General features: G+C 33.8%; 1 pseudogene; it reads left to right on the top strand.

Annotated features, from left to right (window-relative positions):
- Positions 1-2,357: 2,357 nt before the first annotated feature.
- LOC149166217 (receptor-like protein EIX1) lies at positions 2,358-5,413 on the top strand (annotated as a pseudogene).
- Positions 5,414-5,916: the final 503 nt, after the last annotated feature.

The following is a 5,916-nucleotide window of genomic DNA, read 5'->3' as shown; positions in this document are numbered from 1 at the left end:
TAATTTTCTTATTTGTTTAGTTAATACTAATTATTGATAGTTTGTAGATTTTCATGCTGAAGATTTTGATTTCGAAATCTCGAAACATCCACAATATTATAGATACTTCGAAATCTCGAAATCAAAATATTTATTATTATTAAATCATAATACCTTATAGATATATTTTTCTTATTAAACTTACTCCTCATTATTATTTTCTTCGTGTTATTCCATTTTTCGTCTTTTAACTTATTATTCTTTTGAATTATAATTCAATATTAAAAAAATAATATATATATATATATATTAAATTAAATTATTTATTATTATTATTAAATTTATTTAATTAATTTGCTATTTTTTTCCCTTATTTTAATTAAACTATTATTTGTTTGACTGTTTCTTAACTCTCATATTTGTTTCTTAACTCTCTCATATTTCCCAGTTTTATTTATTTAATTATTTAATTTACTTATTAAGTTAATATATTTTTGAATGATAATTTAATATTATCTATTTACTCATTAACTTATTATATTTTTGAACGATAATCTATATTACAAGTTCTAATCTTATCCTTTAGTTTTACGTCTCTATTCTTGTTTTTAATTAATTAAGTTATGTATTTATTATTATTGTTATTTTTATTATTATCAAATTTATTTAATTAATTTACTCTTCCTTATTTTAATTAAATTATTATTTGTTTGACTAATTTGGAATTGTTTTCTTATATTTGGTACTATTACCTAATTTATTTTAATTTATTTATTTATATTCTTTCTTTATAATTATGCTTTAGTAGTTTTCTCTTGTACTTGCTCTTTTTCATTATTTATATTTATTAATTTATTATTATTATTATTTTAGTTTTATATAACAAAAAAATGAGTGTATTTATTTTTATTCCTTTTTATGTTTTTTGACTTATTAGAGTTGACTTTCTAGAGTTTATTAAATTATTATTTTATTGTTTTTGACTAAATGAATACAGTAAGATAATCTTCGGCAAAATCAACTTGTCCTGACGATGAACCACACTGGTTGGTTCGAAACGCGTCGACAAAAGATTCGCTATGTGATTTTGCCGAAGATTATCTTACAATATTATGGATCACAGAAGTCTAAATTCCTCAATAAATGAATACTTTCCTTTTTAATTTTTGTGTTGAATTCTCTAAAGAATCTCCACATTATATGTTCTAATGATGAACTACAATTAAGGGTGATTCTTCACATTATTTACTCTAATGATAAACACATTATTTATTCTAATGATGAACTACAACTAAGGGTTCAAAACGTTGACCCCAAAAACATTATTGTGATTACCATATTTAAATTTAATTAATAAGCAAATAAAAGCATAATACTCATAATATAACGAGATTCTTAACCATGGATATTCACCCCCATTTTACTACGGATATTATTAACTTGTAAATAAGATTTGTTACAATACCATGGCCAATACCACATGCCCAAAAATCATAACTCATTTCAAAATCAAAATATTTTATTTTATTTTATCTCAATTTTTAAATTAAATCTAAAATTTTATTTTATGGCATTTTTTAAATTAAATCTAAAAGCAAAAAGTTATGAGGGAGATCTCGTATTTAAATGATTTACATGTAGCCTCAATTAAAATAATCGAAAACAACTTTAACTAGATCTACTTTCTGCTTAGGATTACAGCTTTGGAAAGCATCGGATTTATCAATATCCTTTGCTTTTACAATCATAAGTAAAAATTGTTTGCTTGAATTTACAATCTTTTTCATCTATCCTGAATTTATGAGAGAGAAATTATCTTTGAGTTTATGATCCCTTACAATATATTCAATTGCATCCTTAGTGAATTGATACTTATTTTTAGTTCCATAGAAAATAGCATTCATATCATAAAAGTACAAACTTCCAAATACAATTCCACATATGTCCAATAAAACTATGTGTAACTCAACCTCATCTACAAATTTTGACCCAATAACAAAACGAAGTTTACATTGTTTCGGAACTTGTAGTTTAATTTTATTACACATCCAACCTAATGAATATGGCTTTTTATAAAGTTTTATTTCTAGACCCAACTTATTTACGATTGCTTCGGAAATCAAATTAACTTGTGACCCACTATCAAATAAAATATCAATTTTAGTATCCTTGGAAATGACTCTAATGTGAAATGCTCATTTCTTCGTGAAATGCTCATTTCTTCTCCTCGTACTTGTAGATGCTTTAGACCATCTGTGGGCGGCTCTAGCTTTTACTTTTGACCCAGAGTATTTCCATATGTTTGACGGCTCTAGCTTTTAGTTTAATAGCCAGTTTATTTCCATATGTTTGACGGCTCAACTTTTAGTTTATTTATATGTATGGTGTGTGTTCCTATAGATAAACACCTGCAAGAACTGAGAGACCTGTATTTCCCATTTTGTGATGGCCAAATCCACCCTGCAATCCAGATACTTGTCAAGAACCACGGAGGACGACCATTCTGCAAAAAGGATTCCTCCGTTTTGTTATTCAAATGTTCAGTGGGTGGATAGTTGTGTCCAGCGTTTTTACAACCGTTTCAGGCAAAGTCGGTGATTGTTCGAGTCAGGAGATGCAATCTCTTCTGGCTTTTAAAAACGGTTTGCATGATCCCGCAGGACGTTTGGCTTCTTGGAATGTTTCTTTCAGCTGTTGCCAGTGGGAAGGTGTCTCCTGCGACAGCCGAACCGGTGTTGTAGTTGCGGTGGATTTGCAAAATTGCAGTTTGAGCGGCATCTTGCGCCTTGCTGAACTGTTTAACTTGACGGCCTTGGAGCATTTAGATGTCAGCTTCAATAACTTCACTGGTCTACCTATTCCTAAAGAGCTGGGTTTTTTGAAAAACTTGAAATACCTCAACCTGTCCACAGCTGGATTTGCAGGTACCGTTCCATGGCAGCTCGGAAATCTGAATAACTTGACAGGACTCGATCTCTCTACCCCTGTTTCTGAGTTGAAAAGTCCTGACCTCTCATGGCTTGCTAAACTCACGGCCTTGACAAATCTTTCTCTCAATGGAGTCGATCTCTCGGCAACGTCGTCTTCATGGGGACAGTCAGTGAGTAGTCTTTCCCACCTCTTAAATGTTACAATGTCAAACTGTGGACTGAAGGGTTCCATTCCCCCTTCCCTGCAGAAACTTAGAAACCTACAAACTCTCCATCTGGATAGAAACACTTTTCATTCCGAATTCCCTACATGGTTAGCGAATATGACCAGTTTGATATATTTGCAGATGAGCAATGCAAATCTCAGTGGATCTCTTCCGTTTGAGCTCTCTCAGATGCCTCAAGGCTTAGATACGATCGATTTCCTTGGCAAATAATAAATTATCTAGCAACGTTTCCCAGATTTTTCAGGGCCAATGGAAGAGCCTGACCTTTTTCCAGATGCCAAACAACAGTTTATATGGCTCCATACCATCTTCTATAAGAAATTTGTCATCTCTGACCGTGCTACAACTGCAGAAGAACAATCTGAGGGGAATGATACCAGAGTCGTTGGGCTCCCTCCACTCGCTTACTGTACTAGACCTAAGCTACAACAAATTGACAGGACCTCTCCCATTATCTCTAGGATCGTTGTCTAAACTGACCTATATCAGTCTGTCTTACAACACTTTGAGCGGAGCAATCTCAGAGTCACATTTCCGAAGTCTGAACAATCTGAAATATCTTGATCTGTCCAGTAACAAATTAACCTTGAATGTCACGTCTAACTGGACTCCACCATTTGATTTAGATGCATTGAGATTATCTGTTTGTCAAATAAAGGGGGGTTTACCCCCTTTTATGAAGACTCAACGTTCTATGACGACACCTGTCCAGTAACACTGTCACAGGACAAATCCCTTCATGGCTCTGGAATCTCCCCAAACTTGAGAGCTTATACCTTGCACACAATCAGTTGAAAGGGCCAATACCAACACAGCTGTATAACTCATCGACTTCTTTGAAAGTGGTGGACTTACGAGAGAATCTATTTCATGGAAGCCTTCCCCGTCCACGAAGTTCTGTCTCAGGCTTCCCGTCGGTACTTGATCTGTCGGTAAATAACCTTACAGGTACAGTGCCTTCAGAAATCTGCATGATGTTGCATGGTTTAATTTCTTATCTTTAGCAGCAAATAAACTCGGGGGCCGGATTCCTCTTTGCATCTGTGAGCAAACAGAGTATCTAGAGGCTCTGGATCTTTCAGCCAATAATCTTAGCGGGCAGTTGCTTTCGAGTTTCAGTAATTGCTCTGCTCTCAAGGTATTGAATGTAGCAAAAAATAATTTGGAAGGGCGCATACCGATGGAATTCGGAAAATTGAAGAAACTCCAGGTATTGCAGATCAATAACAACAGGTTAATTGGAAATGTTCCGTCATCCCTCCGAAATTGAACAATGTTGGAAATTTTCGAATTGAGTGGAAACAGCTTATCAGGCAAAGTCCCTGAATGGATCTCCGATCTTTCAAAGCTCCGCTTACTTGTCCTCAGATCAAATAATTTAGAAGGTGAGATACCTATCCAGATTTGCTACCTTCAACAACTCCAAATTCTGGATCTGGCAATAAACCATGTGTCAGGTTCGATACCACCATGTATCTCAAACTTGTCAGCATTGAGGAATAAAGATTTCGCAAGATCACCGCCAAGTGCGCTTGTCTACGCAAATTACTATAAAGAAGAACTTTACCTGATGGTCAAGGGTCAGGAAATGTCGTATAAATACATCCTCTCCACTGTGACTCTTCTGGACCTCTCCGCAAACAATCTCTGCGGTCACATTCCCGATGGCATGAGCGATCTTAAGGGTTTACAGTCTCTGAATCTATCACATAATCACTTTACGGGATACATTCCCCTCCAATTCGCGGAACTGGTGAATTTAGAAGCTTTAGATATCTCATCCAACAATTTATCGGGACGAATACCCGAAAATTTTGGAACTCTGAACTCATTGGGCTATTTAAACCTATCGAATAACAATCTGTCAGGGAGGATTCCAAATGGACTAAAGTTTGAGGCGTCTTCATTCTGGGGGAATTCGAAGCTTTGTGGGCATCAAATTCAACGAAACTGCAGCGATCATACTTCTTATTCCGGTGCAGGAGAGGACGAGGACGAGGACGGTGAGCAGACAATGCATTGGTGGGAATCGTGGAAAGCTGGAATGGGAATGGGAGTTGCAATTGGGTTTGGAACTGTCATCAGAGTGCTAGCTCTGAGCAGGCGATTGTGCAGGCGGTACTACCAGTTTGTCGATGGCATTTTGGGCTTCTGAAACTTTGACCATCGTGTATCGTTTCCAGCGGCTGCCCGCCCAGGGTTCGATCTGTGAACTTGGCTGGAATGTCATGTTTTCAGTGTAATTAAGGATTTGATGTAATATATAAATCTATGATGGTTTTTTTCCTCTGAAAAAAAAGGATTTGATGGGATGTAAATTAGATTTTTTCATCTTAAAGTTATCTTTTATATTAAATTAAAGTTACTTTTCAAAATTTAAGAAAGCTTTGACTATCGGATATAAATTCCTGGGGCGTTGGACATGTGAATCTATGAATGTAACACAAACTGGAACTATTTCCCTATAGATTTGATGTTATGCGAACTATTTTTTTATTTATTCTTAAGGATTAAAGCCATTTTTAAAGGCTATTTAAATCAAAATTTGAAATTAATAAAAAATAATTAAATTACATGATATGTAAAAAAAATTTAATCTTAATTACAATTTTATTATACGGAAAGGTGGTTTACAAATTTTATGTTTGTATAAGATTTGAAATAGTTTATGTTAGTATAAAATTTGAAATAGTTTAAATGTTTTATATTTTTAATTTTTTTAAATATATTTTTTATAATTTTATTTTAAATTTTAATTAAAATTATTGAAATTAAATTAT

Source organism: Pinus tabuliformis, chromosome 5_1, assembly GCF_031772625.1.
Source record: "Pinus tabuliformis cultivar Carrire ecotype Pingquan chromosome 5_1, CPIR1, whole genome shotgun sequence".
Lineage (NCBI taxonomy): Eukaryota > Viridiplantae > Streptophyta > Pinopsida > Pinales > Pinaceae > Pinus > Pinus tabuliformis.
The sequence above is the reverse complement of the archived record's forward strand: the minus strand, read 5'-3'. Positions and strand labels throughout refer to the sequence as shown.